Raw genomic sequence first — 12,669 nt, forward strand, 5'->3', positions numbered from 1 at the left:
ATATAAATGAAGTGTTGTAAAAAGATAACTGTAATATGCTTCCTTATACAACATTGATCTACTTAAGTTTTAGAAAGTGCATCTAAGTAAATGTAACTGACGTGTTGCACTGACAACTCAGTACATTGCAAAATGTGCCATACAGCTTTATTCGAGCCAACAAAATGATTGTAATGAACACTTATTCTTATAATAAAATAACAATGGATCTTTTTGTTTTTTTTCTTCTTCTTCAATATCAACTTTGCAAAATTAATGTCAACCTTTTATTACAGGTTTTAAACAACACTTTCATTTCATAAATCTTATTTAATATACTTTCCAAGGACAATGAAAACATTAATAAAACGATCATGAAAATAAACTGATATTAATTTATTAAGAAATCATTTTAAATAAAATGATATTATGATGGTACAAAGTATTTTGTAAATCAACAAACTTTTATTTCTTTCGTTTCTTCTCATTCACGTACGACAACTGCTAAAAACAGAAAAGCCTTTCTTCTATGTCGAAAGTAAGTAACAGAATTAAAGGTACTGAGATATATTTTGTTCACGGATGCAACGTGTAAACGAGTCGATGACACAAAAAACAATTATAATATATGAAAAATACATACATTTATTATGAACAGCATGAAAAAATGTTAATATTTTATTAACGGTATTCTCAAATACGTAATGCACAATAAATTTTTTAGCTTTAGATTAGTATTACGAGATACACAATTAATGTTACATGTTTACAAGAATGTAATTACGTTCATGCATTCACAAAAAATTATCAATTAAACCACCAAAGTTGCTTTACTGACGTCTGAAGAAAATCAATCCTATTTCAAATATTGTAAATTTTGCGCTTAAGTGACGCACTGTGCAAGCAGCAAGTCAGTTCTGCCATCTGGAAAGAGAAAAAGTAATATTGCGATCAGACGATAACCATATAATAATGCAACGTATTATCACAGACAGTTTCTTTGCTGATTACGTACCCCTGAATCGTTATGGAAGTCCTATGAATTCACTTAAAATATAGAGAAAAATGAAGATGATGTAATATTTTATCGCATTTTTAAAAGGAAACTTTGGTTCGTTATTTTTATGAAGCGCAAAAATGGTGGATATAAGGGACTTTATGAATGACAGCAACAGAAATCGTTATACCTGTGGCCCTAAGTCTATTTAGTAAGCGTTCCCTGTCTTATATCCTGGAAAAAGAAATACTCACACTCATGCCACAAATGACCAGTGTTAAAAACGACGTGATGGGAACTTAGATAGGGGGCTAAAATATATCCTTATTACAATCTTAATGACCCTGGCATACTGTAGTTAAAGAATACATGTATTTCTACCGTGAAAAAATAATAAATAAGAAAAAAACATTTAGATTGAAGAACACCTTAAACTGCATTTTCAGAAGGGATTGTTTCTAAAACATTTGAAAAAAAAAAAAAAAAAACTCCATATTGCTGTTATTCATATCGTCTTATTCGCACCGTGACATTCGCCTCTTAAGAGGTGTGAGAGAACCCTTAGTTTTGAAAACCCGTCGTCCTTGCTTATAATATTTTGTTAATACACTTTAATTCATTATAAATAGTGTTCTTATAACGAAACAATAACTTACCTTTTCCAGAGAATTAGCTTAAAAGCCTCATGTACTAGATAACTGTTATGTGTCTATATAAAGCCACTGAACATCAAGATCTCCACAAAATTAGCGTATCTCAACGCAGCACAAATAATGCAGTAAGTAATTATAAATATATATGAGTGTATATTTTTATTGATAACTTTTGAAGACAAATGAAATGAATAAATTAATTCTTTTAGTCGTAGCAAAATTAGTTTTCGTTTTCCTTAGTGAAGTATTTATGAATTAAATAACACAAATATTTTCATAATGACAAGAGGGGCCAAAGTAGTTTGTCCTCAAAATGTTTCGAATGAACATATAGAAGTATACATAGCTCTGGAGCGAGTGTTATATCATGTAGGTACCAAAAAAAATTATTGTATGTGCATAATGCAGTTGAAAAGCAATACGAATTATATGCTAATATTAATAGGATTATCTAGTGAAGTTCCTAATATTATATCTATTTCAGAAATCATTTTTATCACAACTATACATATCCATACATACTTGTTATTACGTCTAATATATACCAAGATAAGAACACTTGGTATAATCAATATTTATTCAAAATGTTGCATGAAATATCAATTACCGAGGAGATAGTGCAAATAGATCCAAATACCACGAAATAAATACTACATACGTATAAGTGACATGCGAAGACGCTTATTAAATGCATATATGTAATTCTGTATAGATTGGATAGCAAATGAATATATGCCACAAGATACAAATTTTCTTTTTGTCAAACATAATACATACATGTAAGATATTTAACGTCACATTGATTAGATATTGAAGCTATTAATTTGGATATCTAATACATGTGCAAACACCGAACCTGTTAGATGTTTCTATAAATTTATGTATTGCAAATGCCCCGTAAGTGAAACTTTTACCAATACCATTTCTTGCGTGCGGCAAGAGCAGGAAGAAATATTCTACAAATATTTGTTTGCAGAATATTTCTTCCTATTGTTTACTAGACAACAAATTAGATGTAAGTTTCGTTATGACACTCATTAGCAGTACACACATTCATAGAAATATCTTAAAATATTTTAAAGTTTCTTATTAAAATATAATGTTGAAGTTCCACATAGTTGGAACAATTCCCTGTGTGAGATGTAAGGTACTTACCATTAATAGAAATAAGGCATACAGTAAGAATGAAGTTTCCCAGTCGAAGCAATCATCACCACATCTATTCTTCGAAGTATATCCCAGAAAAAAATCAAGAAAGCATTCAGTACTTCTCTAGGGTCCTGCTAAAAACGTTTTCTTCTGAATACGCTGTTCTTTTAATTTTGCATATTTTCCGTCTTCTTCCACTCTTTTCCTTTTATTTGATCTTACGATGATGAACATATCTTTGTATGGTACAATCTTATTATCTTTTCACCACACAATACATTAACTGAATTAGTAAATGTAAATTATCAGAAATTAACAAACAGACTTTGTGAAAAGCCTAGCAACGAACGTACTTTCAAAATTCAGCAAGAAAATTAGTTTCTTTAATATTCTTTTACTTTCCACCTAATCTCATGAAGTACAAACGAGATATTACTTATACTTCATCGATTTAGTTTGCACTTGTTTTTGAGTTAACACAGAACGCCACAATATTCATATGCGCTAATAACGCATGTCTTTAAATACCCCTGACATTTTGATTAGTGTTGATGAAAATCCAAAATAATACTAAAAACAGAAATTCACTGCAAGTTATTTAAATATATAATTCCTTGGTGTTTGTACACATATATAACAATGTGTACTCATGAGAACAAATATACAAGAAAAAAAAAATTCAAACACCTTGGATTTTAAACATCCTTCTTAAACTTGACGTCGGTTTAAATTTCGCTTTCCAATTATTTTTGTACAATTTATCTGAAAATGATTTTTCCTAGACACGACATTTAACATATTTCGTTTATGAAAAAATATTCAATATATAGGGAAGTACAGAAATGCGGAAAACCTATTAAATGGAGAATACAGCAAAATATAACAAAAGTAACAACGTGGATAGGAAATAGGAATGTAGTAAATGTTCGAGGACACACCTTAATGCCAACCGTCTTCTTCAGACCGCAATCTTGAATTTTGTCAATTTCTCAAACAGGAAGCATCAGGTATGTCATGATGTATGCATATTTTTATGAAAAATTAATGAAACTTTGTTTCTGCAGCTTAAACCGTTTCAAAAATCACTATTTCCTTTTTATGTCATTAAAAAAAATAGATTAGTCATACAACTAGAACCACTCATTGTTACAGGATGTGATCAATATGACTCCCATTCCGATCGATTGTCACTTCCATTCTCAGTTCGCAACTGGCAAGAAATATTCGGATTCGGTTCTCGGTGGGAGGTTATATCGTTTAAATCCCACGTGAAGTTATACATTCATGACTAATAATGTTTAATATAGCCCTGGTAATTAGCTGGACGCTAAAATCCAAATTAATCAACATCTTGAGCTGGACTTCTCATATTATGGCCAAACTATTATACTTGTTTGAGATCATCTACTATCTTGTTTGAGGTCAGTATTGTTTACTTGTCAATTTAGTTATCAGCAGAGAAGGGAAAATTCTCTATTATTACTTTTATTTTTCCTTCCTCATTCTTCCCAAGCAAGAAGCTACATATACGCAAGGGTATTTCGTATTCCGATTATGGGATCTATTCATAATATAAGGTTTGTTATAAAGATTCATGTAACCTATTATCATTTTACGGAAATTCTAAAGAAACGATTCCTCTCCTAAATTTTAATATATTTCGAACTGCTGATCCCATTGCTTTATCCGACATTGAAACTAAGAGAACTGATTGAAACTTAGAAACAATAAAAGCTTCATGTTATTATGATTCATAATCTAATTACTTATGAAGAGATAAGTATAACATATATTTAGTATTTCTAATCACTTTACATTTTTCAACAGTTAAAATCAACGCTAGAGAGTAGCCTGTTAGAGGCAAATATCACAATGTTATGTAAATATATTCAATTTTCTTATGGATTGTGTTCTGCAGCTCTTATTTACTGTTCTTCTTGAGAGATGCTTGAATATCTTTCTGTTTACATAAAAAAAAATACACGTACCTCTCCATTGCTAAGAATATACGTAGGGAACAGACGAATGATTCTTATTCGGAGTCCATTTAAAAACATAAGTGAGTTTGAAACTCTTAAAGCACAGATCTTTTGTAATGTATACTAATTTACAATAATAACTTCTGATTAAAATGTAATAATATGTATTCCTATACTGGACGTATTATATGAGCTGTCCTAAGATATTCTCTGATGTTATTTGCAACATTGAAATCACTGCTCATGAAGATGATTACATATAATCCTTTGATACACATATTTAATCTGAAAATTATGTCTTCTAATTTATTCATATTATACTCAATTTTAAATCGTAATTTTATTTTCAATATAAGTTTATGTTAATTACTATCTTTACACAAAACCGTGACTCTTCATAACGAACTATAAATTTTTTTAAAGTCATTAATACTGTGCATGAAATCATGTGCTATTTTCGACAACTCAAGGCAAATTACATGTTATAGTAGTGAAAAATCAGTTTTTAATTCTAATCGATGAATTGTGACGTTAACTTTAATTGTAACCGTTACTTATTTCTGCTGTAATTTTTATGTTAATCAATTACTTTTTCATAGTTTTAGATTTCAATTCTTATAACTTAAATTTCTAATATTTTTTTTAAATATGAGTATTTTTTAATATACATATATAAATATATAGAGTCAGAACAAAGGGCTCCCGAAGTTAGCATGTAAACCATGGTTATTTAACAAACAACAGTACGCTTAATATATACACACTATTCAATAATGAAGTAAAGTAACTTTTAAGCTCTCGAAATCATTTTCTGTCACGTAAGATAAAGGAAAGAAACAAGAAAAGTTATCTGCCACGCTATTTTTACGATGGATTTTTCGACATGGAAGAAAGAAACGATACTAACGTCACACTATGGATTTCTTTTGAATTTCCATCTTTTATTCTTAAGTGACCAAGAATAGCTTCGAAACGTTAAAGTAACTTTATTTATTAGGGATTGGTCTATATATGTGCTGTATTATACTTTTTCTACCATCATCGCATATACGTTAACAGGTTTTCCTTTATGCGTGCGTGTATGTATGTATGTATTTATGTGTGTGTGTGTGTGTGTGTGTGTGTGTGTGTGTGTGTTTTCACTTTCTTGTCTCCATATAATACACATATGGAATCGCTATTAATCTATTTGCAAGAATGGGATACTCGAAGTAAACACAGTCATAATGACATCATTTAGAAAAGTAGTTTGAATAACAACGTTTTAACCCATCACGAACGCCATCAGAAGGTAAAGAAAAGAAGATATAATTCTGAGAGCCAGATAATTAAAAGACAATTATTAGACGACTTATAATGGTGGATATGCAGACCGTGGTCAATTTTCGCCTGTTAAATATTATACAAATTTCAACTTTTATTCCCTTTTGTGCCCGCTTCTTCGTTCACTTTCACCTAGTGATGTCCCACTACAAATATCACTAAATCCGCACGTTCACGAAAGAAAGAAAGATATCCTGTTCAGTTAGAAAATACTTTATTAAAATTACTTTCTAAAGAGTTAACAACTATATAGACTTCTTCTCTGCTCGTATCCAACGTACTGTTACCATTTCGTATAACTCATGCCGTAAATTTCTCTTTCAATTTTCATTCTTCCCAAAATATCAAATGGATGCACTAAGGAAGATGAGAAGCATTTTACCTGTTCTTGAACATACGGAATGAAATAGGAAGCCTCAGTAATGAATCTACAGTAAAATCAGTGTTAGAATTTTTATCATCAAAAATTACAACGTTATATAAGAATGAGAAGAAAAACAGTAAGCAATTAACACAATTCTTCCTCACTAATATATTTATTTATTTGTAAAAGAAAAACCAAATACAATCTGCGTAACTCAAACTGTAATAGTTAACAACATTCATACTACCTATGAGAAGGACAGTTGAAAAGAGTTAGCTGGAGCTCTTTATCAAGTGTCATTACTTACATTCCTATGATGAAGCTGAGGAAACAAAGAATGAACTGAAAGACTTTACTTAGAATTTGTTAGAAACTGAATTTATCCAAGGACTCGTAGGTTCCGAAGCAAGAGATTACCAAGTCCAAGGTCGGTCAGTAAACTGTGCAATAAAAGTACTATTATATTATAGTCTTCCATCATTAAATACTAGTATCACTTATTAAGTTCAGTTTATTTTAACGCCCATTTAAGCAACGACATGGACCTACTGATTAACGTGGAATCCGGACTACATGAGCTCCCCCAGGGAATGGATCCCGGTCCGAATCCTAAGCGCTTACCCCAAAAAAAAAAAAAAAAAAAAAAAAAAAAGGAATAAATAAAAGAAAGTAAAAAGTCCAATTTCAGTCATGTTTCAGGTGCAAAACATTGTGATGTCATTATTTCCGGCTTACTAACGGTTCTACAATATTTTAATTAAACCTTCAGAAATTTTGTAACATTTTTTTGTTCTACAAGAGATACGCGTGGGAAATTTACTGCAATATTTCATTTAAAATTTAAGAAGAAACATATTCATAAGCAACCGCTCTACAAAAGTTTAAGATTGTCAATGCGCAGTGGATAACGGAACATATTGTTAATTGCAGATGTATGACCAAAGGAAAAATACTCCTACATGTCGAACACAACCCTGATCAAGAACATCATAGACACCTGCACAAATCACTAGACCAGAGGCTATAAGGTGAAAATATTCTATGGCTGTACTCACACACAATAATCCTCAGTAATTTTATCATATAATTTATTAATATAATTAGAATATAAAATTATATATTAATACGAAGTATTTTCCATTACTTATGACAACAAATTTGCCCGCCACAGTGTTTATGTTGTACCCAGTAGAATGTGAACAATTATAAGTGATTACTCAAATACATACACACACAAAAAAAAAAGAAAAAGAAAGAAAACCTTAACGTACATTTTGAAAACCGAGACTGAAACGGGACTGGCTTTACGAAATGCAAGGCGTGTTTTCAAAGCAACCGCAGAAACTCCAGGTTAAACTAAGTAGAAAACGTATTATCTACTTGACCCCATTATTCACTTCAAAGCTCGATCGAAGTATCAGGACTTTGGGACAAATCTTGAGCGACAACCAGTGTTAAGAATACTTTTTTTCTCCCCTAAATGTACGGAATAACAAAATCTAGTAACCATTGTAATAAACTTACCAGTTTCTTCCTTGCATTTTCCAAATTGCTGTTAGTTCGAAACGGAGACGTTTCTATGCTCCCTTCATTAACAATTCCATTTCAAAAGCCACTATCATTCAGGAAGTTTGAAATAGATTTCTTTCTCTAACTGGCGAGCTGCAGCTGTTACATCATAATTTAGATTATACAAAAACTCTGCATTGTGAAGCATCCTTTTTATATTTTGAAATGGATCTATAATGAAAAAAAAACAAGTAAATTAATGAAATAAATACTATTTGTTAGTGTGAACATCATTATATTTCACAAATAAAAGTTCAGATGAAAATTTAAAAGTTCAGATGATTTTATTTGATTCTGTATCATTTATATTTACGTTCTTTCTACTATTTGTTCTCAGAATAAATTCTACTGCACGTATCTAAGCATTTACATATTGGTACATTTAAATTAAATCAGAAAAATAAACACACTGCTGAACAAGACTGCACTTATTTAATATAATAACACATTTACACGTGACGTTTCGATCCTCTAGCCAAGATCCTCATCAGACGTACACTCCTCATCAGATGTGTACGTCTGATGAGGATCTTGGCTAGAGGATCGAAACGTCACGTGTAAATGTGTTTTTATATTAAATAAGTGCAGTCTTGTTCAGCAGTGTGTTTATTTTTCTAATTTTATTCGCAAGACGTTGACTATGAGTGTGTGTCAGTTTAAATTAAAGTTGTGAAAAAATCTGCACCGTGACATTCACGGGTCTCGTATTTTAAGTTTATAATGTTCCAAGTGCTAATCTCCATACTTAGGATTGCTAATCTCTATATTAAAGCAATCCTAACCTATGCAAAAGACTAGTTCTCGATAAAAGAGGTATATATTTTTCTCATTTGCCATTCTAAATTGTTCCGAATGTGAATCAATAACAATTAACGCAAACTAAGTCCCGAGACATGAAGATAGTCATTAGGTAAAGAACGATTAATTTGTAGAAAATAAAGGTGATCGCTTATATCGCATGGTTAGGTAGGTGTGCAACACATAAGCCATGCACTATATAACATACGAACCTTTTTTCTACTATCCTCTTTTATGTATGTACCCACTGCCGCTGACGCGCCTGGTTCCGTACCAAAGCTTCCCCTCGTTATCGCTTGTGCCTCCCTGCTTCACTTCTGCCCTGACTCTGTTATATAGCGATCGTCCTTTTATTGACCACCTAGCAAAGTTGGTTCGTGTTTTATGCCCTACGTTTTGCGACATACGTTTACATTGAATTTCGAACAATAATCACCACCAAGTGAGCCAGGGGTATTCGAAAATGTACCTAGTATTTTCGGGGAGAAAGTAAACAATATTCGGTACAGCATTAATGTCAAGCACCGCACCAAAATGGGAACCAGAAAAAAAAAATTATAAATAAAACTCACTAAAATACGGTAGTGCTTCAGCAGTATGAGGAATTTTTAAGGCAATACAAGAGCTTGCGAAATTAAATGTAAAAAAAAAAAAAAAACATAAGAAAATATACATTTACGCCGATGAACTGAGCACGCATTCATTCCTTACATGATTACGTGCCTTGTGAAACGCAGTGTAGATCTTGAGATTTTACATATTTATTTTCACGACGTACTATAATAATAATAATAATAATAAATTTTATTGTCGAATCAGCTACATAGCCATAGACAACGTCAAATTATAACTTACTACTATAATCTACAGCAATAGTGATTGTTCATTATCTACAATAAGTGCTAAAGTACTAAAGTTCACCACAATAACATATCTTAAATATTATTACCTTACAAAAATTAAATATTATCGTATTCAAAAAACTCATCTATTGAATAAAATGGTGTTTTTACTAACCAAGAATATAATCTATTTTTGAAGCTACCCATAGGTAGTTGTGTCAGTTCTATAGGTAATTTATTATATAACCTCACACTCATGGCTTCATAGCTATTTTGTGATTTTGTTAATCTCAAATATGGTACGTTGACACGTCTATTATTCCTAGTGTTGTATGAGTGTATGTCATGCCTATAGTGTATTTCCGACGTTTTGCCCTTTATGTACATCAACACATTGTATATATATAAATTGATTACCGTCATTATTTTTAATCTTATGAATAATGGTTTACAATGACACGTATTCTCTGCATTCATCATTATTCTCACAACTTTTTTCTGTAACAACAGAACGTCCTTCACATGGCTACCATTTCCCCATAACAGTATACCATATAGTAAGATACTTTGAAAAAACGCAAAATATGCGGATCTTACATAGTTTTGTGGTACCTGATTCCTCAAATTTTTTATCAAATATATAACTCTTGAAAGTCTTCCTGTAATATATTGAATATGAGAGTCCCATGATAATTTGTTATCAATAATAATGCCCAAAAATTTTACACTGTCCAAATTGTTCTCGGTTGCCATACCTCTTAAACTGAAGTTTAAATGTTTCGTTTTACTTTCATTAAGGAAAAAACCATTCGTCTTAAACCACGATCCAGCTTCAGATAATGTTCTTTCTGTGATTTCTTCTAATTTTTCCAAGTCGTGGCTAACACTGAGAAATGTTGTGTCATCTGCATATAAAATTGAGTGACTAGTTACACAATTTGGTAAATCATTAACCATTATAGTAAAAAGCAAAGGTCCAAGTACTGAGCCTTGCGGTACACCATATACAACCTGTGCAACTTGTGACTTTTCCCTTCCCACACATACCACTTGCCTACGATCCTTCAGGTAAGTCCTGAATAAATTTAGACCAGTATTTCCTACACCATAATACGCCAGTTTATTTAATAATAGATTATGGTCAACACAGTCGAAAGTGAAATAGTTGCGCACATTTTTAGCTTTTGCCGGACCAGATTTTTATTTGAGCATTTATTCCGGAGTTGTTCTTGCGCCTGGTTGTCGACAAAAATCATAATAAAAGGCTATAAAGAGTAGGGTAAAGTGAGGGATAAGTAGGGTAGAATAGGGTGGGCACCCATTTTGTTATAATTAATAAAGTGCAATTTCTCTTGTGTGCGTAACGTTACCAACTAGAGTGTCTCTGTACACCAGCAGCCATATTTAGAATGCAAATGCCAGTTAATTTGCAAGAATCCAACCAGTTGGTAACCTTGCGTAATGTAGTATCGTTGGCTTAGGTTAGGTGTACTTAGGTCGTTAGGTTAGATGTACTTAGTACTCGCCCGCTCAATACAGAACTTTACCAACCGTTAATCCGTACCAAATGAAGAAAGAATTGTGCAAAGCAACAGTTCGTCAACTCCCCATCTATCATCGCTTGTCCTCTCCTTAGTATAGATTAGAAAGAAGGCTATAGCGATGTTTTGTAAATCTGCTATTATATCATTAAAACAATTTCTACTCTTCTGTAACCTCATACATTTAATTCGGCGTCTGTAAATTCATATCAACTGCTGGTGTTTCATAACGGATCTTAATTGGTTTCCCTATACCTCTAAACTTTTCTGAATTGATGTTGTATACAACAGTACATACTTCTTGCTATTTTCGATTAATTTATTATATGTTATATGCAAAACACAATCGCAAATACTATATTACAATTATGTGCAATATTCCAACCTACATCCTTAGCAAATGTGTTCAGGAAATAACTGTTCAAAATTCAATAGTGGTATGTCAAAACGAAAACTATACACACTTTAAAGTGAAAACATTACTACCGGTTAGCGTAAGAGCAACGAAAACTACTTCACCTACTTTTAGAAGGATATAAGAGATTGAGATGTAACTACAAACAATAAATAAATCTATTCTTTTGAAAACACTTTGGCTACTATTCTCATATCATATCCTAAACTCTGTACTTCTCACTCTCTTCCGTTATTATCTGTTTCGGAATTTCGCCACCAGATGACTACCGATGTTCGTTGCAGGCGATATTTTCATCCAAATAACCATTTTGTCCAAAAGAAAATTCTTAACCCACATAGCTTGTAAATTCAAAGTAGAACAGTTAATAAATAGCAGGATGTTCAGATAATTGTAATGAAAAGTATTTCATGCGATCAGCACATTTTACAAACACGGACACGGAATGAGGTCCTATATACAATAAGAAGGTTTATGTACAGTTTCACTTTTTCAGGAAAAAAAAGAAAGAAAAACAAGAACAAATAAACATTAAATAAATACGGTAAATCTATTGTTTTCAAAACTAATCAGCTACTATTTCCAAATGATATTCTTAACTTTATTTTGTTCCCTTCTTTCCGTATGTTTTATGTGTTGTTTCGGAATTTCGCCACCAGATGACTCGCGATTTTCGCTGAAGCCGGAACTTTCATCCAAAAACCCATTTCGTCCAAAAGAGAATTCTTAATCCACGTAGCTTGTATATTGAAAATAAAAGAGTAAATAAACAGCAGGAGGTTAACTGAATTTTAGCGCAAAAGTATTTGTTTGTGGGTTGAGTGTTTCGGGAGAAAAAAATGTTTGTACGTACGTTCTTTTGTACGAAAGTTCCTAAACCCTACGAAAAAGCATTAAAAAAAAATAAGGGAAATACCTCGTATGAATTTATGAAATCCCTGTGAGTAGCAGACGACTACAATGATTCCAACTGGGATGTTTTATCGCTACATACTTTACTGCATTTAACGCTTTTAATTATTTCCTCATGATCAATACCATTAGACCCTAATTCCTCGTC

The 12,669-nt window shown here is 31.8% G+C and overlaps 1 long non-coding RNA gene across 2 annotated transcripts; it reads right to left on the bottom strand.

Moving 5' to 3' along the window:
- Window positions 1-356: 356 nt before the first annotated feature.
- LOC145663237 (uncharacterized) lies at window positions 357-12,003 on the bottom strand. Of its 2 annotated transcripts, XR_014127165.1 has the most exons (4): window positions 11,718-12,003; window positions 7,969-8,184; window positions 2,785-3,061; window positions 357-903 (listed from the first exon to the last, which is right to left on the bottom strand). It is a non-coding gene; the product is annotated as an uncharacterized LOC145663237 (long non-coding RNA). The 2 variants fall into 2 exon arrangements; XR_014127164.1 differs by lacking the exon at window positions 2,785-3,061 and having other exon boundaries at window positions 11,718-11,924.
- Window positions 12,004-12,669: the final 666 nt, after the last annotated feature.

The sequence above is a fragment of the Thermobia domestica genome, chromosome 10 (genome assembly GCF_964235325.1).
Source record: "Thermobia domestica chromosome 10, izTheDome1.hap1.1, whole genome shotgun sequence".
NCBI classification, from domain to species: domain Eukaryota; kingdom Metazoa; phylum Arthropoda; class Insecta; order Zygentoma; family Lepismatidae; genus Thermobia; species Thermobia domestica.